The sequence below is a fragment of the Cetorhinus maximus genome, unplaced genomic scaffold (assembly GCF_964194155.1).
Source record: "Cetorhinus maximus unplaced genomic scaffold, sCetMax3.hap1.1 HAP1_SCAFFOLD_882, whole genome shotgun sequence".
NCBI lineage: Eukaryota > Metazoa > Chordata > Chondrichthyes > Lamniformes > Cetorhinidae > Cetorhinus > Cetorhinus maximus.
Window position 1 is genome coordinate 13,638 of NW_027596824.1, and position 26,006 is coordinate 39,643.

Sequence of the window (26,006 nt, forward strand, 5' to 3'; positions counted from 1 at the left end):
GATCGTTGTTCACATCCTTGTGGATTGTGCCTTTGCAAAGAAGGTCTGGAGAGAGATTTTTTTTGCAAAAATATACTTTATTCATAAAATATCTTCAATCACATTCCAAACCATTTCAAAAACAGCATTACAAGGGTACAATCCAGGTTAAACTTTTACAAAATGTATCACCAAGTGCATCAGTACAAACAATATTACAATCATTTACAGCCTTTCATTTTGAGCTGTACAGCCCGAGGGGCTCTAAACAGTTCCCAGTCTCTCGGTGCGCTGTAGCACAAAAGGTCTTAGACAGCGACCCTTCCCCATTGTGCCTTTGCGGCGGCTGCCCCAAGCTTTAGTGCGTCCCTCAGCACGTAGTCCTGGACTTTGGAATGTGCCAGTCTGCAACACTCAGTCGGGGACAACTCTTTGCGCTGGAAGACCAACAAGTTTCGGGCAGACCAAAGCGCGTCTTTCACCGAGTTGATGATCCTCCAGCTGCAGTTGATGTTCCTCTCGGTGTGTGTCCCTGGGAACAGCCAGTAGAGCACAGAGTCCTGTGTCACAGAACTGATCGGGATGAACCTCGACAGAAACCACTGCATCTCTCTCCAGACCTTCTTTGCAAAGGCACAATCCATAAGGAGGTGAACAACGGTCTCGTGCCCAACACAGCCACCTCGAGGGCAACATGCAGAGGGGGTGAGACTCCTGGCGTGTAGGAAGGATCTGACCGGGAGGGCGTTTCTCACCACCAGCCAAGCTACGTCTTGGTGCTTGTTGGAAAGTTCTGGCGATGAGGCATTTTGCCAAATGACTTTCACAGTCTGCTGGGGAACCATCCGACAGGATTCTCCCTTTATTTTTCCCGCAGGGCCTCTAAGACGATATGTGCCGACCACTGCCTGATGGACTTGTGGTCAAAGGTGTTTCTCTGCATACATTTTTCCACCAGGGACGGGTGGTACGGCACGGGCCAACTACTTGGAGCGTTCCGCGGCAGCGTGGCCAGACCCATCCTTTGCAACACTGAGGACAAGTAGAACCTCAACACATAGTTACACTTGGTGTTTGCGTACCAAGGGTCTACGCACAGCGTGATGCAGCCGCACACAGTTTGAGGGCATGTTGGGAATGTATTCTCCCCCTTTATCCAGAGGCTTGTACATCGCGTTCCTGCTGACACGATCCATTTTCGACCTCCAGATAAAGCGGAAGATGGCTCGGGTGATCGCCATCGCGCAAGAGTCTGGAATGGGCCAGACGTGCGCCACGTACAGGAACAGCGAGAGTGCCTCACACCTGATGACCAGGTTCTTACCCGCAAATGAGAGGGAGCGTCGCTCCCACATGCCCACTTTTCTTTCCACCATTGATACTCGCTCTTTCAAGTTTCTAACACATGCCTCGGTCCCTCTGAACCATATCCCCAGCACCTTCAGGCCGACAGCCCTGACGGTGAAGGGGACAAAGGATCGGTCAGCCCAGTTCCCAAAGAACATGGCCTCGCTCTTCCCACGATTTACTTTGGCTCCCGAGGCCAGATCGAACAGGTCGCAGACCTGGATCAGTCTGCGCACCGACAGCGGATCCGAGCAGAAGACAGCGACATCGTCCATGTACAGGGCGGCGTTGACCTGAGTGCCTCCACTGCCTGGGATTGTCACTCCTCATATGCCCGGATCCTTCCTGATGGACACAGCAAAGGGTTCTATGCAACTCACAAACAGGACAGCGGAGAGAGGGAAGCCCTGCCTGACTCCTGATTTAATCGGAAAGCTATCTGATTCCCAGCCATTGATTGAGACTGCGCTGTTAGTGTACAGCAGTCGGATCCAATTGGGTTTTGAAACATGTACATGTTGGAAAGTAAAGAAAGCTTCGCTGTCCTTCACCGTCACCCGAACGGTGTTACGTACCCCATGATATGGGGCTCGACTGGTTATAGCCATTGCTTCACGACTACACTTGATCTTTGCCAAAAGGCCGAGAAGCGATTCCATTTGCCTTCCTTGTTACCTGCTGTACCTGCATACTAGCTTACAGCGATTCATGCGCGAGGACACCCAGATCCCTCTGTGCTGAAGCATTTCTGAAGTTTCTCTCCATTTAAATAATAAGTCACCTTTTTATTCTTCTGACCAAAATGGATAACCTCACACTTATCCACGTTAAACTCCATCTGCCAAATTTTGCCCCATTCACCTAACCTGTCCAAATCCATTTGTAAATTTCTTATTTCTTCATTGCAACTTACTTTCCCACCTATTTTGGTGTCATCTGCAAAGTTAGCTATAGTACCTTCTACCCCTGAATCCAAGTAAATAGTTGGGGCCAAAGGACCGAACCCTGTGGCACCCCACTAGTTACAGCTTGCCATCCACAAAAGACCCATTAATCCTGACTCTCTGCTTTCTGTTGGTTAGCCAATCCTCTAGCCAAGCTAATATATTACCCTTAGCTGCGTGTGATCTTATCTTGTGTATTAATCTTTTGTGCGGCACCTTATCAAATGCCTTCTGGAAGTCCAGACATGCTACATCTACAGGATCCCCATTATCCACTTTGCTTGTCACATCTTCAAAGAACTCCAGCAAATTAGTCAAACACGATTTACTCTTCGTAAAGCCATGCCGACTCTGACGGATTGCAATTTGACTTGCATTTTAGGAAGGTAGTGAAGGCATTGGAGAGAGTGCAGAAGAGGTTTACGAGTTTGGTTCCAGGGGCGAGGAAGTTGAGTTATGAAGTAAGATTGGGGAAGCTGGGAATGTATTCCTTGGGGAAAAGAAGTCCGAGAGGAGACTTGATAGAGGTATTGAAAATCATGAGGGGTCGGGAGAGAGTAGATAGGGAGAAACTGTTTGCACCGGGGAAAGGATCGAGAAGGAGAGGGCACAGGTTTAAAGTAACTGGCAAAAGAAGCAAAAGTGACAGGAGCAGCGAGTGGCCAGGGTCTGGAATGCACCGCCTGATAGCGCGGCGGAGGCAGGTTCAATTGAAGAGGGAATGAGATGATTATTTGAAAAGAAAGCATGTGCCGGGTTACGTGGAGAAGGCAGGAGAAAGGCACGAGGTGAAATGTTCATTGGGAGAACTGGTGCAGGCACGACGGGGGGAATGGGCTCCTTGTGCAATGTAAGGATTGTGTGAATGTGGATGTAGAGGTTTCGGAGTAGCTGTGTAAAGTGTGTGAGGTTTGAGGTGTGAGTTTTGATTGTTGCTGTATCAGCAGCAGCGGCAGCGGCAGCAGAGAGCTGGTTTAAAATGTTGTGAGGCGAAAGGTGCAGCTGAGAGAGTGTTTGAGAGGTGTATTTGCAAGTGAAAGATGTTTTTATATGAGTGAGGTAGAGTGTTTGTGAGATGAGAGTGCTGTCTGTGAGTGTTGGGTGAGCGTGCATGTTTTTTGTGTGTAGCTGCTGCGGGTGAGTGAGTGAGTGAGAGAGAGAGAGAGAGAGAAAGAAAGAAAGTTGGGTTTTGGAACATGTACATGTTGAAAAGTAAAGAAAGCAGATGTTTGTAAGAAAACTATTTTTAGCATTGAAAATCCCCTGGAAAGGGGAGGGTGCACCGTTCCCAGAGATACTGCAATACCGGGTCGATGCGTGGAGTGGACGGAGCAAGCCCCTATTCCATCTCCCTGCTCCAAAAATCAATTTAATATATGGTCCCCAGATAAGGGACGTATCAGATATTAAACTGATAAGAACAGATTTTTTTTTTTGTAAAAATATACTTTATTCATAAAATATCTTCAATCACATTCCAAACCATTTCAAAAACAACATTACAAGGGTACAATCCAGGTTAAACTTTTACAAAATGTATCAGCAGGTGCATCAGTACAAACAATATTACAATCATTTACAGCCTTTCATTTTGATCTGTACAGCCCGAGGGGCTCTAAACAGTTCCCAGTCTCTCGGTGCGCTGTGGTAGAAAGGTCTTAGACAGCGACCCTTCCCCATTGCGCCTTTGCGGCAGCTGCCCCAAGCTTTAGTGCGTCCCTCAGCACGTAGTCCTGGACTTTAGATTGTGCCAGTCCGCAACAATCGGTCGGGGACAACTCTTTGTGCTGGAAGACCAACAAGTTTCGGGCAGACCAAAGCGCCTCTTTCACCGAGTTGATGATCCTCCAGCTGCAGTCGATGTTTGTCTCGGTGTGTGTCCCTGGGAACAGCCCGTAGAGCACAGAGTCCTGTGTCACAGAACTGCTCGGGATGAACCTCGACAGCAACCATTGCATCTCTCTCCAGACTTTCTTTGCAAAGGCACAATCCACAAGGAGGTGGACAACGGTCTCTTCCCCACCACAGCCACCTTGAGGGCAACGTGCAGAGGGGGTGAGCTTCCTGGCGTGTAGGAAGGATCTGACGGGGAGGGCCTTTCTCACCACCAGCCAAGCTACGTCTTGGTGCTTGTTGGAAAGTTCTGGCGATGAGGCATTCTGCCAAATGACTTTGACAGTCTGCTCGGGGAAGCATCCCACAGGGTCCACCCTCTCCTTATCCCTCAGGGCCTCTAGGACGTTACGTGCTGACCACTGCCTGATGGACTTGTGGTCAAAGGTGTTTTTCTGCATAAATTTTTCCACCAGGGACAGGTGGTACGGCACGGTCCAACTACTTGGAGCGTTCCGTGGCAGCGTGGCCAGACCCATCCTTCGCAACACCGGGGACAGGTAGAACCTCAGCACGTAGTGACACTTGGTGTTTGCGTAGTGAGGGTCTACGCACCGCTTGATGCAGCCGCACACAAAGGTGGCCATCAGGATGAGGGCGATGTTGGGCACGTTTTTTCCCCCTTTATCTAGAGGCTTGTACATCGCGTCCCTGCGGACACGATCCATTTTCGACCTCCAGATAAAGCGGAAGATGGCTCGAGTGATCGCCGTCGCGCAGGAGTCTGGAATGGGCCAGACCTGCGCCACGTACAGCAACAGCGAGAGTACCTCACACCTGATGACCAGGTTCTTACCCGCAATGGAGAGGGAGCGTCGATCCCACATGCCCAGTTTCCTCTTCACCATAGCCACTCGCTCCTTCCAGTTTCTAACGCATGCCCCGGTCCCTCCGAACCATATCCCCAGCACCTTCAGGCCGTCAGCCCTGACAGTGAAGGGGACAAAGGATCGGTCAGCCCAGTTCCCAAAGAACATGGCCTCGCTCTTCCCACGATTTACCTTGGCTCCCGAGGCCAGTTCGAACTGGTCGCAGATGTGCATCAGTCTGCGCACCGACAGCGGATCCGAGCAGAAGACGGCGACGTCGTCCATGTACAGGGAGGCTTTTACCTGAGTGCCTCCACTGCCTGGGATCGTCACTCCTCTTATGCCTGGATCCTTCCTGATGGACTCGGCAAAGGGTTCTATGCAACACACGAAAAGGACAGGCGAGAGAGGACAGCCCTGCCTGACTCCAGATTTGATCGGGAAGCTATCTGTTTCCCACCCGTTGATTGAGACTGCGCTACTGATGTTAGTGTAGAGCAGTTGGATCCAATTTCGAATTCCCTCCCCAAAGCCCATTTTGGAGAGCACATCCCCCATGTAGGTGTGCGATATTCTGTCAAAGGCCTTCTCCTGATCCAAGCTGATGAGGCAGGTATCCACACCCCTGTCCTGTACATAGGCAATCGTATCCCTGAGCAGCGCCAGGCTGTCAGAGATCTTCCTGCCTGGCACAGAGCAGGTCTGGTCAGGGTGAATCACCAATTCCAGAGCGGATTTGACCCGATTGGCGATGACCTTGGACAGAATCTTATAGTCCATATTCAACAGTGAAATGGGTCGCCAATTTCTAATTTCCTCCCTTTCCCCCTTGTGCTTGTAGATGAGGGTGATGATGCCTTTCCTCATGGATTCTGACATACTACCGGCCAGGAGCATACTCTCGTACACCCCTAGCAGGTCTGGGCCGATCAAGTCCCACAGAGCCGAATACAACTCCGCCGGCAAGCCGTCGCTTCCGGGGGTTTTATTCTTCTCGAAGGACTCGAGGGCCTTAGTCAGTTCGTCAGGAGTTAGCGGTTTGTCCAGGCTCTCCCGCGTACTGTGGTCTAAGACCTCCGTGATAGAGGACAGGAAGGACTGGGAGGCCGTGCTGTCCGTGGGCTTCACGTCATACAATCCGGCATAAAAGGATTTGCTGATCCTCAGAATGTCGGACCGTGATGACTTTACTGAGCCGTCTTCTTCCTTCAGGCTGCTGATCACAGAGCGCTCTCTGTGTACCTTTTGGAAGAAGAAACGTGAGCACGTCTCATCCTGCTCCACGGAGCGGACCCTGGAACGGAAGATGATCTTGGAGGCCTCCGAGGCAAAGTGCGAGGCTTGCTGGCCCTTCACCTCTTGGAGCTCCTCCTTGACATCGACCCCCATCGACTGCAGCCGGAGCAGATTCTGCATCTTTTTCTGGAGTCGGGACATTTCCCTCTGTTCCTTTCTAGCTTTCTAGGTGCCTTTGCGGATGAAAAACCTCTTGATGCTTCCCTTGATCACTTCCCACCAGTGTGTCAGGGACTCAAAGAGGGGTTTCACGGTTCTCCAACCTTTGTAATCCCTCTTGAGCTCCTCAATGTTCTCTGGGGTCAGCAGTTGCACATTTAGCTTCCATGCCCCCCTGCCCACCCTCAGGTCCTTCTCCAAGTGGCAGTCCGCCAGTAGGAGGCAGTGGTCAGAGAAGAACACCGGCTTGACCTCGGTGGATCTGACTGTGAATGCACGGGACACAAACAGGAAGTCTATCCTGGAACGAATGGACCCGTCTGGCCGCGACCAGGTGTATCTACGCTGCGCTCCGTCTGCAGGGTTGCTGAAGACGTCGTGCAGCTTGGCATCCTTAACTGTTTCCATCAGGGATCTGGACGTAGCGTCCAATCTGCTTCCGGCCCTGCCGGCGAGTGTTGGGTGAGAGTGCGTGTTTTTTGTGTGTAGCTGCTGCGGGTGAGTGAGTGAGAGAGAGAGAGAGAGAGAGAGAGAAAGAAGGAAAGTTGGATTTTGGAACATGTACATGTTGAGAAGTAAAGAAAGCAGATGTTTGTAAGAAAACTATTTTTAGAATTGAAAATCCCCTGGAAAGGGGAGGGTGCACCGTTCCCAGAGATACTGCAATACCGGGTCGATGCGTGGAGTGGACGGAGCAAGCCCCTATTCCATCTCCCTGCTCCAAAAATCAATTTAATATATGGTCCCCAGATAAGGGACGTATCAGATATTAAACTGATAAGAACAGATTTTTTTTTTTGTAAAAATATACTTTATTCATAAAATATCTTCAATCACATTCCAAACCATTTCAAAAACAACATTACAAGGGTACAATCCAGGTTAAACTTTTACAAAATGTATCAGCAGGTGCATCAGTACAAACAATATTACAATCATTTACAGCCTTTCATTTTGATCTGTACAGCCCGAGGGGCTCTAAACAGTTCCCAGTCTCTCGGTGCGCTGTGGTAGAAAGGTCTTAGACAGCGACCCTTCCCCATTGCGCCTTTGCGGCAGCTGCCCCAAGCTTTAGTGCGTCCCTCAGCACGTAGTCCTGGACTTTGGATTGTGCCAGTCCGCAACAATCGGTCGGGGACAACTCTTTGTGCTGGAAGACCAACAAGTTTCGGGCAGACCAAAGCGCCTCTTTCACCGAGTTGATGATCCTCCAGCTGCAGTCGATGTTTGTCTCGGTGTGTGTCCCTGGGAACAGCCCGTAGAGCACAGAGTCCTGTGTCACAGAACTGCTCGGGATGAACCTCGACAGAAACCACTGCATCTCTCTCCAGACCTTCTTTGCAAAGACACAATCCACAAGGAGGTGAACAACGGTCTCTTCCCCACCACAGCCACCTCGAGGGCAACGTGCAGAGGGGGTGAGCTTCCTGGCGTGTAGGAAGGATCTGACGGGGACGGCCTTTCTTACCACCACCCATGCCACGTCTTGGTGCTTGTTGGAAAGTTCTGCCGATGAGGAATTCTGCCAAATGACTTTGACAGTCTGCTCGGGGAACCATCCCACAGGGTCCACCCTCTCCTTTTTCCTCAGGGCCTCTAGGACGTTACGTGCTGACCACTGCCTGATGGACTTGTGGTCAAAGGTGTTTTTCTGCATAAATCTTTCCACCAGGGACAGGTGGTACGGCACGGTCCAACTACTTGCAGCGTTCCGCGGCAGCGTGGCCAGACCCATCCTTCGCAACACCGGGGACAGGTAGAACCTCAGCACGTAGTGACACTTGGTGTTTGCGTACTGAGGGTCTACGCACCGCTTGATGCAGCCACACACAAAGGTGGCCATCAGTATGAGGGCGACGTTGGGCACGTTTTTTCCCCCTTTATCTAGAGGCTTGTACATCGCGTCCCTGCGGACACGATCCATTTTCGACCTCCAGATAAAGCGGAAGATGGCTCGAGTGATCGCCATCGCACAGGAGTCTGGAATGGGCCAGACCTGCGCCACGTACAGCAACAGCGAGAGTGCCTCGCACCTGATGACCAGGTTCTTACCCGCAAAGGAGAGGGAGCGTCGCTCCCACATGCCCAGTTTCCTTTTCACCATAGCCACTCGCTCCTTCCAGTTTCTAACGCATGCCCTGGTCCCTCCGAACCATATCCCCAGCACCTTCAGGCCGTCAGCCCTGACAGTGAAGGGGACAAGGGATCGGTCAGCCCAGTTCCCAAAGAACATGGCCTCGCTCTTCCCACGATTTACCTTGGCTCCCGAGGCCAGTTCGAACTGGTCGCAGATGTGGATCAGTCTGCGCACCGACAGCGGATCCGAACAGAAGACGGCGACGTCGTCCATGTACAGGGAGGCTTTTACCTGAGTGCCTCCACTGCCTGGGATCGTCACTCCTCTTATGCCCGGATCCTTCCTGATGGACTCGGCAAAGGATTCTATGCAACACACGAAAAGAACAGGCGAGAGAGGACAGCCCTGCCTGACTCCAGATTTAATCGGAAAGCTATCTGTTTCCCACCCATTGATTGAGACTGCGCTACTGATGTTAGTGTAGAGCAGTTGGATCCAATTTCGAATTCCCTCCCCAAACCCAATTTTGGAGAGCACATCCCCCATGTAGGTGTGCGATATTCTGTCAAAGGCCTTCTCCTGATCCCAGCTGATGAGGCAGGTATCCACACCCCTGTCCTGTACATAGGCAATCGTATCCCTGAGCAGTGCCAGGCTGTCAGAGATCTTCCTGCCTGGCACAGAGCAGGTCTGGTCAGGGTGAATCACCAATTCCAGAGCGGATTTGACCCGATTGGCGATGACCTTGGACAGAATCTTATAGTCCACATTCAACAGTGAAATGGGTCGCCAATTTCTAATTTCCTCCCTTCCCCCCTTGTGCTTGTAGATGAGGGTGATGATGCCTTTCCTCATGGATTCTGACATGCTGCCGGCCAGGAGCATACTCTCGTACACTCCTAGCAGGTCTGGGCCGATCAAGTCCCACAGAGCCGAATACAACTCCGCCGGCAAGCCGTCGCTTCCGGGAGTTTTACTCTTCTCCATGGACTCAAGGGCCTTAGTCAGTTCATCAGGAGTTAGCGGTTTGTCCAGGCTCTCCCGCGTACTGTGGTCCAAGACCTCCGTGATAGAGGACAGGAAGGACTGGGAGGCCGTGCTGTCCGTGGGCTTCACGTCATACAATCCGGCATAAAAGGATTTGCTGATCCTCAAAATGTCCGACCGTGATGACTTTGCTGAGCCGTCTTCTTCCTTCAGGCTGCTGATCACAGAGCTCTCTCTGTGTACCTTTTGGAAGAAGAAACGTGAGCACGTCTCATCCTGCTCCACGGAGCGGACTCTGGAACGGAAGATGATCTTGGAGGCCTCCGAGGCAAAGTGCGAGGCTTGCTGGCCCTTCACCTCTTGGAGCTCCTCCTTGACATCGACCCCCATCGACCGCAGCCGGAGCAGATTCTGCATGTTTTTCTGTCACGTCATTTTCGCCCGACCATTTGTTTTGTCGCCACCAAATTACTCGCGCCATTTTTAACCCCACATTTGCCCACTCAAAAATCTCTCTCAAACCCCCATGTAACTCCCAACCCACCATCACAACAGTCCCCCGACTCCCAGCAGCGCCCTCCACCCCCTACCTCTCTGGACTTTTGTGTAAATACAAACTCATATCAGTCAGCTATTAACTCATATGCATTCACCATTTAAAACATGTAGCAGCAACCCCTCACTACTTCAAACATGAACAAGCAGCCTGTCCCCATGTTCATTCTAATTACCCCCCTCCGAAACGAACAGCAGCCTCCCTCCCCCTTGATCAGCCCCCTCTGTCACTCCTACCTTCTGAAACTCCTGCCCCCTCTCCCCATGTGTAAAGTCTTTCCCTGCCCCTTCTGCAGCTCACTTCCCCTGCTGTGGGTCCATCAATTCACCTGTGATTATTCCTTGAAGACTTAAATAGCGCAAAGCGAAGAAATAAACAGAAAGAAAACTGGAGAAAGGCAGATGGAAATCTAAACCCTCAGTAAAATGACCACCGGCAATCCCGTTTAACCGTCAGAATGATCGCACAGCCCAAAATACACGCATTATCCCTGAATTATAACAAGATTTTAGGCAGCTTCACATTAGGACTTTTCATTTCCTCTTGTGGGGCTCCTGTTCCTCACGCACCAGAGGCTAACATGTAAGTTTTAGATTGCAAGGCCGGGCTACTTTAACCCCAGGATTATCTTTTTGAAACTCCAGGCCTGCAGTCCAACAGGAACTGGTTAACCGGAGCCACCGAAAACCAGGGTCCCGGAGAGGAAATGAAATCTCAGGGTAAGAAACCGACACAAACTCACGTGGGCCCATGGGGCGCAGCCTTGGAGAAGGTCTCAGTCCGTCCCCTCTGGAGGAAGCTCCTGAAGAGGAAGAGTCCTTGTCCCGATCTGGATCTTCAGATTGCAAGTTTCAAAATAAAAATTCCTTGAGGGGTGGGGGAGAAAATTAATTTCATTAAAACAGAAAGCAAAGATCATTTTCAAACAAAATAGCACAAGAGCCAATGATTCACTCTCAGTTGCAACTCAGCAACATTCAAATACAAACAAGTCAAAAAGTTATAAAGCAGATTGAGACAGAGGGAACACAGACACATTAAGCCAGAGTGGGGACTAGCTCCGCACTCTGGAGGCGGTCTTCGGATTGGGTTCCTAGCCAGGTATACCCTGAACGAGCAGTTTGCAGACTCCACCCCTGGCATGTTGGGAGGTCTTTCAATCTGCTCCCCAGGAGGCCTGTCCGTTGATATGTTCAGACAAGGCCATGTTCTTCGGGAACTGGGCTGACCGATCCTTTGTCCCCTTCACCGTCAGGGCTGATGGCCTGAAGGTGCTGGGGATAGGGTTCGGAGGGACCGGGACATGTGTTAGAAACTGGAAGGAGCGAGTGTCTATGGTGGAAAGAAAAGTGGGCATGTGGGAGCGATGCACCCTCTCCATTGCGGGTAAGAACCTGGTCATCAGGTGTGAGGCACTCTCGCTGTTGCTGTACGTGGCGCACGTCTGGCCCATTCCAGACTCCTGCGCGATGGCGATCACTCGAACCATCTTCCGCTTTATCTGGAGGTCGAAAGTGGATCGTGTCCGCAGGGACGCGATGTACAAGCCTCTAGATAAAGGGGGGAAAAACATGCCCAACATCGCCCTCACACTGATGGCCACCTTTGTGTGTGGCTGCATCAAGCGGTGCGTAGACCCTCAGTACGCAAACATCAAGTGTCACTACGTGCTGAGGTTCTACCTGTCCCCGGTGTTGCGAAGGATGGGTCTGGCCACGCTGCCGCGGAACGCTCCAAGTAGTTGGACCGTGCCGTACCACCTGTCCCTGGTGGAAAAATTTATGCAGAGAAACACCTCTGACCACAAGTCCACCAGGCAGTGGTCGGCACGTAACGTCTTAGAGGCCCTGCGGGAAAAGGAGAGGGTGGATCCTGTGGGATGGTTCCCCGAGCAGACTGTCAAAGTCATTTAGCAGAATGCCTCATCGCCAGAACTTTCCAACAAGCACCAAGACGTAGCTTGGCTGGTGGTGAGAAAGGCCCTCCCCGTCAGATCCTTCCTACACGCCAGGAAGCTCACCTCCTCTGCACGTTGCCCTCGAGGTGGCTGTGGTGGGGAAGAGACCGTTGTTCACCTCCTTGTGGATTGTGCCTTTGCAAAGAAAGTCTGGAGAGAGATGCAGTGGTTGCTGTCGAGGTTCATCCCGAGCAGCTCTGTGAGACAGGACTCTGTGCTCTACGGGCTGTTCCCAGGGACACACACCGAGACAAACATCAACTGCAGCTGGAGGATCATCAACTCAGTGAAAGAGGCGCTTTGGTCTGCCCGAAACTTGTTGGTCTTCCAGCACAAAGAGTTGTCCCCGACCGATTGTTGCGGACTGGCACAATCCAAAGTCCAGGACTACGTGCTGAGGGACGCACTAAAGCTTGGGGCAGCTGCCGCAAAGGCGCAATGGGGAAGGGTCGCTGTCTACGACCTTTCTACCACAGCGCACCGAGAGACTGGGAACTGTTTAGAGCCCCTCGGGCTGTACAGATCAAAATGAAAGGCTGTAAATGATTGTAATATTGTTTGTACTGATGCACCTGGTGATACATTTTGTAAAAGTTTAACCTGGATTGTACCCTTGTAATGTTGTGTTTGAAATGGTTTTGAATGTGATTGAAGATAATTTATGAATAAAGTATATTTTTACAAAAAAAAAAAATCTGTTCTTATCAGTTTAATATCTGATACGTCCCTTATCTGGGGACCATATATTAAATTGATTTTTGGAGCAGGGAGATGGAATAGGGGCTTGCTCCGTCCACTCCACGCATCGACCCGGTATTGCAGTATCTCTGGGAACGGTGCACCCTCCCCTTTCCAGGGGATTTTCAATGCTAAAAATAGTTTTCTTACAAACATCTGCTTTCTTTACTTCTCAACATGTACATGTTCCAAAATCCAACTTTCTTTCTTTCTCTCTCTCTCTCTCTCTCTCTCTCACTCACTCACCCGCAGCAGCTACACACAAAAAACACGCACTCTCACCCAACACTCGCCGGCAGGGCCGGCAGCAGATCCCTGATGGAAACAGTTAAGGATGCCAAGCTGCACGACGTCTTCAGCAACCCTGCAGACGGAGCGCAGCGTAGATACACCTGTTCGCGGCCAGACGGGTCCATTCGTTCCAGGATAGACTTCCTGTTTGTGTCCCGTGCATTCACAGTCAGATCCACCGACGTCAAGCCGGTGTTCTTCTCTGACCACTGCCTCCTACTGGCGGACTGCCACTTGGAGGAAGACCTGAGGGTGGGCAGGGGGGCATGGAAGCTAAATGTGCAACTGCTGACCCCAGATAACATTGAGGAGCTCAAGAGGGATTACAAAGGTTGGAGAACCGTGAAACCCCTCTTTGAGTCCCTGACACACTGGTGGGAAGCGATCAAGGGAAGCATCAAGAGGTTTTTCATCCTCAAAGGCACCCAGAAAGCTAGAAAGGAACAGAGGGAAATGTCCCGACTCCAGAAAAAGATGCAGAATCTGCTGCGGCTGCAGTCGATGGGGGTCGATGTCAAGGAGGAGCTCCAAGAGGTGAAGGGCCAGCAAGCCTCGCACTTTGCCTCGGAGGCCTCCAAGATCATCTTCCGTTCCAGAGTCCGCTCCGTGGAGCAGGATGAGACGTGCTCACGTTTCTTCTTCCAAAAGGTACACAGAGAGCGCTCTGTGATCAGCAGCCTGAAGGAAGAAGACGGCTCAGTAAAGTCATCACGGTCCGACATTCTGAGGATCAGCAAATCCTTTTATGCCGGACTGTATGACGTGAAGCCCACGGACAGCACGGCCTCCCAGTCCTTCCTGTCCTCTATCACGGAGGTCTTAGACCACAGTACGCGGGAGAGCCTGGACAAACCGCTAACTCCTGAGGAACTGACTAAGGCCCTCGAGTCCTTCGAGAAGAGTAAAACCCCCGGAAGCGACGGCTTGCCGGCGGAGTTGTATTGGGCTCTGTGGGACTTGATCGGGCCAGACCTGCTAGGAGTGTACGAGAGTATGCTCCTGGCCGGTAGTATGTCAGAATCCATGAGGAAAGGCATCATCACCCTCATCTACAAGCACAAGGGGGAAAGGGAGGAAATTAGAAATTGGCGACCCATTTCACTGTTGAATGTGGACTATAAGATTCTGTCCAAGGTCATCGCCAACCGGGTCAAATCCGCTCTGGAATTGGTGATTCACCCTGACCAGACCTGCTCTGTGCCAGGCAGGAAGATCTCTGACAGCCTGGCGCTGCTCAGGGATACGATTGCCTATGTACAGGACAGGGGTGTGGATACCTGCCTCATCAGCTTGGATCAGGAGAAGGCCTTTGACAGAATATCGCACACCTACATGGGGGATGTGCTCTCCAAAATGGGCTTTGGGGAGGGAATTCGAAATTGGATCCAACTGCTCTACACTAACATCAGTAGCGCAGTCTCAATCAACGGGTGGGAAACAGATAGCTTTCCGATTAAATCTGGAGTCAGGCAGGGCTGTCCTCTCTCGCCTGTCCTTTTCGTGTGTTGCATAGAACCCTTTGCCGAGTCCATCAGGAAGGATCCGGGCATAAGAGGAGTGACGATCCCAGGCAGTGGAGGCACTCAGGTAAAAGCCTCCCTGTACATGGACGACGTCGCCGTCTTCTGCTCGGATCCGCTGTCGGTGCGCAGACTGATGCACATCTGCGACCAGTTCGAACTGGCCTCGGGAGCCAAGGTAAATCGTGGGAAGAGCGAGGCCATGTTCTTTGGGAACTGGGCTGACCGATCCTTTGTCCCCTTCACTGTCAGGGCTGACGGCCTGAAGGTGCTGGGGATATGGTTCGGAGGGACCGGGGCATGCGTTAGAAACTGGAAGGAGCGAGTGGCTATGGTGAAGAGGAAACCGGGCATGTGGGATCGACGCTCCCTCTCCATTGCGGGTAAGAACCTGGTCATCAGGTGTGAGGTACTCTCGCTGTTGCTGTACGTGGCGCAGGTCTGGCCCATTCCAGACTCCTGCGCGACGGCGATAACTCGAGCCATCTTCCGCTTTATCTGGAGGTCGAAAATGGATCGGGTCCGCAGGGACGCGATGTACAAGCCTCTAGATAAAGGGGGAAAAAACGTGCCCAACATCGCCCTCATACTGATGGCCACCTTTGTGTGCGGCTGCATCAAGCGGTGCGTAGACCCTCAGTACGCAAACACCAAGTGTCACTACGTGCTGAGGTTCTACCTGTCCCCGGTGTTGCGAAGGATGGGTCTGGCCACGCTGCCGCGGAACGCTCCAAGTAGTTGGACCGTGCCGTACCACCTGTCCCTGGTGGAAAAATTGATGCAGAAAAACACCTTTGACCACAAGTCCATCAGGCAGTGGTCAGCACGTAACGTCCTAGAGGCCCTGAGGGATAAGGAGAGGGTGGACCCTGTGGGATGGTTCCCCGAGCAGACTGTCAAAGTCATTTGGCAGAATGCCTCATCGCCAGAACTTTCCAACAAGCACCAAGACGTAGCTTGGCTGGTGGTGAGAAAGGCCCTCCCCGTCAGATCCTTCCTACACGCCAGGAAGCTCACCCCCTCTGCACGTTGCCCTCGAGGTGGCTGTGGTGGGGAAGAGACCGTTGTCCACCTCCTTGTGGATTGTGCCTTTGCAAAGAAAGTCTGGAGAGAGATGCAGTGGTTGCTGTCGAGGTTCATCCCGAGCAGTTCTGTGACACAGGACTCTGTGCTCTACGGGCTGTTCCCAGGGACACACACCGAGACAAACATCGACTGCAGCTGGAGGATCATCAACTCGGTGAAAGAGGCGCTTTGGTCTGCCCGAAACTTGTTGGTCTTCCAGCACAAAGAGTTGTCCCCGACCGATTGTTGCGGACTGGCACAATCCAAAGTCCAGGACTACGTGCTGAGGGACGCACTAAAGCTTGGGGCAGCTGCCGCAAAGGCGCAATGGGGAAGGGTCGCTGTCTAAGACCTTTCTACCACAGCGCACCGAGAGACTGGGAACTGTTTAGAGCCCCTCGGGCTGTACAGATCAAAATGAAAGGCTGTAAATGACTGTAATATTGTTTGTACTGATGCACCTGGTGATACATTTTGTAAAAGTTTAACCTGGATTGTACCCTTGTAATGTTGTTTTTGAAATGGTTTGGAATGTGATTGAAGATATTTTATGAATAAAGTATATTTTTACAAAAAAAAACAACCTGTTCTTATCAGTTTAATATCTGATACGTCCCTTATCTGGGGACCATATATTAAATTGATTTTTGGAGCAGGGAGATGGAATAGGGGCTTGCTCCGTCCACTCCACGCATCGACCCGGTATTGCAGTATCTCTGGGAACGGTGCACCCTCCCCTTTCCAGGGGATTTTCAATGCTAAAAATAGTTTTCTTACAAACATCTGCTTTCTTTACTTCTCAACATGTACATGTTCCAAAATCCAACTTTCTTTCTTTCTCTCTCTCTCTCTCTCTCTCTCTCACTCACCCGCAGCAGCTACACACAAAAAACACGCACTCTCACCCAACACTCGCCGGCAGGGCCGGCAGCAGATTGGACGCTACGTCCAGATCCCTGATGGAAACAGTTAAGGATGCCAAGCTGCACGACGTCTTCAGCAACCCTGCAGACGGAGCGCAGCGTAGATACACCTGGTCGCGGCCAGACGGGTCCATTCGTTCCAGGATAGACTTCCTGTTTGTGTCCCGTGCATTCACAGTCAGATCCACCGAGGTCAAGCCGGTGTTCTTCTCTGACCACTGCCTCCTACTGGCGGACTGCCACTTGGAGGAAGACCTGAGGGTGGGCAGGGGGGCATGGAAGCTAAATGTGCAACTGCTGACCCCAGAGAACATTGAGGAGCTCAAGAGGGATTACAAAGGTTGGAGAACCGTGAAACCCCTCTTTGAGTCCCTGACACACTGGTGGGAAGTGACCAAGGGAAGCATCAAGAGGTTTTTCATCCGCAAAGGCACCCAGAAAGCTAGAAAGGAACAGAGGGAAATGTCCCGACTCCAGAAAAAGATGCAGAACCTGCTCCGGCTGCAGTCGATGGGGGTCGATGTCAAGGAGGAGCTCCAAGAGGTGAAGGGCCAGCAAGCCTCGCACTTTGCCTCGGAGGCCTCCAAGATCATCTTCCATTCCAGAGTCCGCTCCGTGGAGCAGGATGAGACGTGCTCACGTTTCTTCTTCCAAAAGGTACACAGAGAGCGCTCTGTGATCAGCAGCCTGAAGGAAGAAGACGGCTCAGTAAAGTCATCACGGTCCGACATTCTGAGGATCAGCAAATCCTTTTATGCCGGATTGTATGACGTGAAGCCCACGGACAGCACGGCCTCCCAGTCCTTCCTGTCCTCTATCACGGAGGTCTTAGACCACAGCACGCGGGAGAGCCTGGACAAACCGCTAACTCCTGACGAACTGACTAAGGCCCTCGAGTCCTTCGAGAAGAATAAAACCCCCGGAAGCGACGGCTTGCCGGCGGAGTTGTATTGGGCTCTGTGGGACTTGATCGGGCCAGACCTGCTAGGAGTGTACGAGAGAATGCTCCTGGCCGGTAGTATGTCAGAATCCATGAGGAAAGGCATCATCACCCTCATCTACAAGCACAAGGGGGAAAGGGAGGAAATTAGAAATTGGCGACCCATTTCACTGTTGAATGTGGACTATAAGATTCTGTCCAAGGTCATCGCCAATCGGGTCAAATCCGCTCTGGAATTGGTGTTTCACCCTGACCAGACCTGCTCTGTGCCAGGCAGGAAGATCTCTGACAGCCTGGCGCTGCTCAGGGATACGATTGCCTATGTACAGGACAGGGGTGTGGATACCTGCCTCATCAGCTTGGATCAGGAGAAGGCCTTTGACAGAATATCGCACACCTACATGGGGGATGTGCTCTCCAAAATGGGGTTTGGGGAGGGAATTCGAAATTGGATCCAACTGCTCTACACTAACATCAGTAGCGCAGTCTCAATCAATGGGTGGGAAACAGATAGCTTCCCGATCAAATCTGGAGTCAGGCAGGGCTGTCCTCTCTCGCCTGTCCTTTTCGTGTGTTGCATAGAACCCTTTGCCGAGTCCATCAGGAAGGATCCGGGCATAAGAGGAGTGACGATCCCAGGCAGTGGAGGCACTCAGGTAAAAGCCTCCCTGTACATGGACGACGTCGCCGTCTTCTGCTCGGATCCGCTGTCGGTGCGCAGACTGATGCACATCTGCGACCAGTTCGAACTGGCCTCGGGAGCCAAGGTAAATCGTGGGAAGAGCGAGGCCATGTTCTTTGGGAACTGGGCTGACCGATCCTTTGTCCCCTTCACTGTCAGGGCTGACGGCCTGAAGGTGCTGGGGATATGGTTCGGAGGGACCGGGGCATGCGTTAGAAACTGGAAGGAGCGAGTGGCTATGGTGAAGAGGAAACTGGGCATGTGGGATCGACGCTCCCTCTCCATTGCGGGTAAGAACCTGGTCATCAGGTGTGAGGTACTCTCGCTGTTGCTGTACGTGGCGCAGGTCTGGCCCATTCCAGACTCCTGCGCGACGGCGATCACTCGAGCCATCTTCCGCTTTATCTGGAGGTCGAAAATGGATCGTGTCCGCAGGGACGCGATGTACAAGCCTCTAGATAAAGGGGGAAAAAACGTGCCCAACATCGCCCTCATCCTGATGGCCACCTTTGTGTGCGGCTGCATCAAGCGGTGCGTAGACCCTCAGTACGCAAACACCAAGTGTCACTACGTGCTGAGGTTCTACCTGTCCCCGGTGTTGCGAAGGATGGGTCTGGCCACGCTGCCGCGGAACGCTCCAAGTAGTTGGACCGCGCCGTACCACCTGTCCCTGGTGGAAAAATTGATGCAGAAAAACACCTTTGACCACAAGTCCATCAGGCAGTGGTCAGCACGTAACGTCCTAGAGGCCCTGAGGGATAAGGAGAGGGTGGACCCTGTGGGATGGTTCCCCGAGCAGACTGTCAAAGTCATTTAGCAGAATGCCTCATCGCCAGAACTTTCCAACAAGCACCAAGACGTAGCTTGGCTGGTGGTGAGAAAGGCCCTCCCCGTCAGATCCTTCCTACACGCCAGGAAGCTCACCTCCTCTGCACGTTGCCCTCGAGGTGGCTGTGGTGGGGAAGAGACCGTTGTTCACCTCCTTGTGGATTGTGCCTTTGCAAAGAAAGTCTGGAGAGAGATGCAGTGGTTGCTGTCGAGGTTCATCCCGAGCAGCTCTGTGAGACAGGACTGTGTGCTCTACGGGCTGTTCCCAGGGACACACACCGAGACAAACATCAACTGCAGCTGGAGGATCATCAACTCAGTGAAAGAGGCGCTTTGGTCTGCCCGAAACTTGTTGGTCTTCCAGCACAAAGAGTTGTCCCCGACCGATTGTTGCGGACTGGCACAATCCAAAGTCCAGGACTACGTGCTGAGGGACGCACTAAAGCTTGGGGCAGCTGCCGCAAAGGCGCAATGGGGAAGGGTCGCTGTCTACGACCTTTCTACCACAGCGCACCGAGAGACTGGGAACTGTTTAGAGCCCCTCGGGCTGTACAGATCAAAATGAAAGGCTGTAAATGATTGTAATATTGTTTGTACTGATGCACCTGGTGATACATTTTGTAAAAGTTTAACCTGGATTGTACCCTTGTAATGTTGTTTTTGAAATGGTTTGGAATGTGATTGAAGATATTTTATGAATAAAGTATATTTTTACAAAAAAAAAAAAAAAAAATCTGTTCTTATCAGTTTAATATCTGATACGTCCCTTATCTGGGGACCATATATTAAATTGATTTTTGGAGCAGGGAGATGGAATAGGGGCTTGCTCCGTCCACTCCACGCATCGACCCGGTATTGCAGTATCTCTGGGAACGGTGCACCCTCCCCTTTCCAGGGGATTTTCAATGCTAAAAATAGTTTTCTTACAAACATCTGCTTTCTTTACTTCTCAACATGTACATGTTCCAAAATCCAACTTTCTTTCTTTCTCTCTCTCTCTCTCTCTCTCTCTCTCTCACTCACTCACCCGCAGCAGCTACACACAAAAAACACGCACTCTCACCCAACACTCGCCGGCAGGGCCGGCAGCAGATTGGACGCTACGTCCAGATCCCTGATGGAAACAGTTAAGGATGCCAAGCTGCACGACGTCTTCAGCAACCCTGCAGACGGAGCGCAGCGTAGATACACCTGGTCGCGGCCAGACGGGTCCATTCGTTCCAGGATAGACTTCCTGTTTGTGTCCCGTGCATTCACAGTCAGATCCACCGAGGTCAAGCCGGTGTTCTTCTCTGACCACTGCCTCCTACTGGCGGACTGCCACTTGGAGAAGGACCTGAGGGTGGGCAGGGGGGCATGGAAGCTAAATGTGCAACTGCTGACCCCAGAGAACATTGAGGAGCTCAAGAGGGATTACAAAGGTTGGAGAACCGTGAAACCCCTCTTTGAGTCCCTGACACACTGGTGGGAAGCGATCAAGGGAAACATCAAGAGGTTTTTCATCCTCAAAGGCACCCAGAAAGCTAGAAAGGAACAGAGGGAAATGTCCCGACTCCAGAAAAAGATGCAGAATCTGCTGCGGCTGCAGTCGATGGGGGTCGATGTCAAGGAGGAGCTCCAAGAGGTGAAGGGCCAGCAAGCCTCGCACTTTGCCTCGGAGGCCTCCAAGATCATCTTCCGTTCCAGAGTCCGCTCCGTGGAGCAGGATGAGACGTGCTCACGTTTCTTCTTCCAAAAGGTACACAGAGAGCGCTCTGTGATCAGCAGCCTGAAGGAAGAAGACGGCTCAGTAAAGTCATCACGGTCCGACATTCTGAGGATCAGCAAATCCTTTTATGCCGGACTGTATGACGTGAAGCCCACGGACAGCACGGCCTCCCAGTCCTTCCTGTCCTCTATCACGGAGGTCTTAGACCACAGTACGCGAGAGAGCCTGGACAAACCGCTAACTCCTGACGAACTGACTAAGGCCCTCGAGTCCTTCGAGAAGAGTAAAACCCCCGGAAGCGACGGCTTGCCGGCGGAGTTGTATTGGGCTCTGCGGGACTTGATCGGGCCAGACCTGCTAGGAGTGTACGAGAGTATGCTCCTGGCCGGTAGTATGTCAGAATCCATGAGGAAAGGCATCATCACCCTCATCTACAAGCACAAGGGGGAAAGGGAGGAAATTAGAAATTGGCGACCCATTTCACTGTTGAATGCGGACTATAAGATTCTGTCCAAGGTCATCGCCAACCGGGTCAAATCCGCTCTGGAATTGGTGATTCACCCTGACCAGACCTGCTCTGTGCCAGGCAGGAAGATCTCTGACAGCCTGGCGCTGCTCAGGGATACGATTGCCTATGTACAGGACAGGGGTGTGGATACCTGCCTCATCAGCTTGGATCAGGAGAAGGCCTTTGACAGAATATCGCACACCTACATGGGGGATGTGCTCTCCAAAATGGGCTTTGGGGAGGGAATTCGATATTGGATCCAACTGCTCTACATTAACATCAGTAGCGCAGTGTCAATCATTGGGTGGGAAACAGATAGCTTTCCGATTAAATCTGGAGTCAGGCAGGGCTGTCCTCTCTCGCCTGTCCTTTTCGTGTGTTGCATAGAACCCTTTGCCGAGTCCATCAGGAAGGATCCGGGCATAAGAGGAGTGACGATCCCAGGCAGTGGAGGCACTCAGGTAAATGCCTCCCTGTACATGGACGACGTCGCCGTCTTCTGCTCGGATCCGCTGTCGGTGCGCAGACTGATGCACATCTGCGACCAGTTCGAACTGGCCTCGGGAGCCCAGGTAAATCGTGGGAAGAGCGAGGCCATGTTCTTTGGGAACTGGGCTGACCGATCCTTTGTCCCCTTCACTGTCAGGGATGACGGCCTGAGGGTGCTGGGGATATGGTTCGGAGGGACCGGGGCATGCGTTAGAAACTGGAAGGAGCGAGTGGCTATGGTGAAGAGGAAACTGGGCATGTGGGATCGACGCTCCCTCTCCATTGCGGGTAAGAACCTGGTCATCAGGTGTGAGGTACTCTCGCTGTTGCTGTACGTGGCGCAGGTCTGGCCCATTCCAGACTCCTGCGCGACGGCGATCACTCGAGCCATCTTCCGCTTTATCTGGAGGTCGAAAATGGATCGTGTCCGCAGGGACGCGATGTACAAGCCTCTAGATAAAGGGGGAAAAAACGTGCCCAACATCGCCCTCATCCTGATGGCCACCTTTGTGTGCGGCTGCATCAAGCGGTGCGTAGACCCTCAGTACGCAAACACCAAGTGTCACTACGTGCTGAGGTTCTACCTGTCCCCGGTGTTGCGAAGGATGGGTCTGGCCACGCTGCCGCGGAACGCTCCAAGTAGTTGGACCGCGCCGTACCACCTGTCCCTGGTGGAAAAATTGATGCAGAAAAACACCTTTGACCACAAGTCCATCAGGCAGTGGTCAGCACGTAACGTCCTAGAGGCCCTGAGGGATAAGGAGAGGGTGGACCCTGTGGGATGGTTCCCCGAGCAGACTGTCAAAGTCATTTGGCAGAATGCCTCATCGCCAGAACTTTCCAACAAGCACCAAGACGTAGCTTGGCTGGTGGTGAGAAAGGCCCTCCCCGTCAGATCCTTCCTACACGCCAGGAAGCTCACCCCCTCTGCACGTTGCCCTCGAGGTGGCTGTGGTGGGGAAGAGACCGTTGTCCACCTCCTTGTGGATTGTGCCTTTGCAAAGAAAGTCTGGAGAGAGATGCAGTGGTTGCTGTCGAGGTTCATCCCGAGCAGTTCTGTGACACAGGACTCTGTGCTCTACGGGCTGTTCCCAGGGACACACACCGAGACAAACATCAACTGCAGCTGGAGGATCATCAACTCGGTGAACGAGGCGCTTTGGTCTGCCCGAAACTTGTTGGTCTTCCAGCACAAAGAGTTGTCCCCGACCGATTGTTGCGGACTGGCACAATCCAAAGTCCAGGACTACGTGCTGAGGGACGCACTAAAGCTTGGGGCAGCTGCCGCAAAGGCGCAATGGGGAAGGGTCGCTGTCTAAGACCTTTCTACCACAGCGCACCGAGAGACTGGGAACTGTTTAGAGCCCCTCGGGCTGTACAGATCAAAATGAAAGGCTGTAAATGATTGTAATATTGTTTGTACTGATGCACCTGGTGATACATTTTGTAAAAGTTTAACCTGGATTGTACCCTTGTAATGTTGTTTTTGAAATGGTTTGGAATGTGATTGAAGATATTTTATGAATAAAGTATATTTTTACAAAAAAAAAAAAAAAAATCTGTTCTTATCAGTTTAATATCTGATACGTCCCTTATCTGGGGACCATATATTAAATTGATTTTTGGAGCAGGGAGATGGAATAGGGGCTTGCTCCGTCCACTCCACGCATCGACCCGGTATTGCAGTATCTCTGGGAACGGTGCACCCTCCCCTTTCCAGGGGATTTTCAATGCTAAAAATAGTTTTCTTACAAACATCTGCTTTCTTTACTTCTCAACATGTACATGTTCCAAAATCCAACTTTCTTTCTTTCTCTCTCTCTCTCTCTCTCTCTCTCTCACTCACTCACCCGCAGCAGCTACACACAAAAAACACGCACTCTCACCCAACACTCGCCGGCAGGGCCGGCAGCAGATTGGACGCTACGTCCAGATCCCTGATGGAAACAGTTAAGGATGCCAAGCTGCACGACGTCTTCAGCAACCCTGCAGACGGAGCGCAGCGTAGATACACCTGGTCGCGGCCAGACGGGTCCATTCGTTCCAGGATAGACTTCCTGTTTGTGTCCCGTACATTCACAGTCAGATCCACCGAGGTCAAGCCGGTGTTCTTCTCTGACCACTGCCTCCTACTGGCGGACTGCCACTTGGAGGAAGACCTGAGGGTGGGCAGGGGGGCATGGAAGCTAAATGTGCAACTGCTGACCCCAGAGAACATTGAGGAGCTCAAGAGGGATTACAAAGGTTGGAGAACCGTGAAACCCCTCTTTGAGTCCCTGACACACTGGTGGGAAGCGATCAAGGGAAGCATCAAGAGGTTTTTCATCCTCAAAGGCACCCAGAAAGCTAGAAAGGAACAGAGGGAAATGTCCCGACTCCAGAAAAAGATGCAGAATCTGCTGCGGCTGCAGTCGATGGGGGTCGATGTCAAGGAGGAGCTCCAAGAGGTGAAGGGCCAGCAAGCCTCGCACTTTGCCTCGGAGGCCTCCAAGATCATCTTCCGTTCCAGAGTCCGCTCCGTGGAGCAGGATGAGACGTGCTCACGTTTCTTCTTCCAAAAGGTACACAGAGAGCGCTCTGTGATCAGCAGCCTGAAGGAAGAAGACGGCTCAGTAAAGTCATCACGGTCCGACATTCTGAGGATCAGCAAATCCTTTTATGCCGGACTGTATGACGTGAAGCCCACGGACAGCACGGCCTCCCAGTCCTTCCTGTCCTCTATCACGGAGGTCTTAGACCACAGTACGCGAGAGAGCCTGGACAAACCGCTAACTCCTGACGAACTGACTAAGGCCCTCGAGTCCTTCGAGAAGAGTAAAACCCCCGGAAGCGACGGCTTGCCGGCGGAGTTGTATTGGGCTCTGCGGGACTTGATCGGGCCAGACCTGCTAGGAGTGTACGAGAGTATGCTCCTGGCCGGTAGTATGTCAGAATCCATGAGGAAAGGCATCATCACCCTCATCTACAAGCACAAGGGGGAAAGGGAGGAAATTAGAAATTGGCGACCCATTTCACTGTTGAATGCGGACTATAAGATTCTGTCCAAGGTCATCGCCAACCGGGTCAAATCCGCTCTGGAATTGGTGATTCACCCTGACCAGACCTGCTCTGTGCCAGGCAGGAAGATCTCTGACAGCCTGGCGCTGCTCAGGGATACGATTGCCTATGTACAGGACAGGGGTGTGGATACCTGCCTCATCAGCTTGGATCAGGAGAAGGCCTTTGACAGAATATCGCACACCTACATGGGGGATGTGCTCTCCAAAATGGGCTTTGGGGAGGGAATTCGATATTGGATCCAACTGCTCTACATTAACATCAGTAGCGCAGTGTCAATCATTGGGTGGGAAACAGATAGCTTTCCGATTAAATCTGGAGTCAGGCAGGGCTGTCCTCTCTCGCCTGTCCTTTTCGTGTGTTGCATAGAACCCTTTGCCGAGTCCATCAGGAAGGATCCGGGCATAAGAGGAGTGACGATCCCAGGCAGTGGAGGCACTCAGGTAAATGCCTCCCTGTACATGGACGACGTCGCCGTTTTCTGCTCGGATCCGCTGTCGGTGCGCAGACTGATGCACATCTGCGACCAGTTCGAACTGGCCTCGGGAGCCCAGGTAAATCGTGGGAAGAGCGAGGCCATGTTCTTTGGGAACTGGGCTGACCGATCCTTTGTCCCCTTCACTGTCAGGGATGACGGCCTGAGGGTGCTGGGGATATGGTTCGGAGGGACCGGGGCATGCGTTAGAAACTGGAAGGAGCGAGTGGCTATGGTGAAGAGGAAACTGGGCATGTGGGATCGACGCTCCCTCTCCATTGCGGGTAAGAACCTGGTCATCAGGTGTGAGGTACTCTCGCTGTTGCTGTACGTGGCGCAGGTCTGGCCCATTCCAGACTCCTGCGCGACGGCGATCACTCGAGCCATCTTCCGCTTTATCTGGAGGTCGAAAATGGATCGTGTCCGCAGGGACGCGATGTACAAGCCTCTAGATAAAGGGGGAAAAAACGTGCCCAACATCGCCCTCATCCTGATGGCCACCTTTGTGTGCGGCTGCATCAAGCGGTGCGTAGACCCTCAGTACGCAAACACCAAGTGTCACTACGTGCTGAGGTTCTACCTGTCCCCGGTGTTGCGAAGGATGGGTCTGGCCACGCTGCCGCGGAACGCTCCAAGTAGTTGGACCGCGCCGTACCACCTGTCCCTGGTGGAAAAATTGATGCAGAAAAACACCTTTGACCACAAGTCCATCAGGCAGTGGTCAGCACGTAACGTCCTAGAGGCCCTGAGGGATAAGGAGAGGGTGGACCCTGTGGGA

General features: G+C 52.2%; 6 pseudogenes; 4 read left to right on the plus strand and 2 right to left on the minus strand.

Annotated features, from left to right (window-relative positions):
• Nucleotides 1-3,542: 3,542 nt before the first annotated feature.
• LOC144674988 (U2 spliceosomal RNA) lies at nucleotides 3,543-3,716 on the minus strand (annotated as a pseudogene).
• Nucleotides 3,717-7,062: 3,346 nt separating this feature from the next.
• On the minus strand, nucleotides 7,063-7,236 carry LOC144674990 (U2 spliceosomal RNA; annotated as a pseudogene).
• Nucleotides 7,237-12,676: 5,440 nt separating this feature from the next.
• On the plus strand, nucleotides 12,677-12,851 carry LOC144674987 (U2 spliceosomal RNA; annotated as a pseudogene).
• A 3,328-nt stretch (nucleotides 12,852-16,179) lies between these two features.
• LOC144674992 (U2 spliceosomal RNA) lies at nucleotides 16,180-16,354 on the plus strand (annotated as a pseudogene).
• A 3,342-nt stretch (nucleotides 16,355-19,696) lies between these two features.
• LOC144674984 (U2 spliceosomal RNA) lies at nucleotides 19,697-19,877 on the plus strand (annotated as a pseudogene).
• Nucleotides 19,878-23,227: 3,350 nt separating this feature from the next.
• On the plus strand, nucleotides 23,228-23,407 carry LOC144674982 (U2 spliceosomal RNA; annotated as a pseudogene).
• The last annotated feature ends 2,599 nt before the right edge of the window (nucleotides 23,408-26,006 follow it).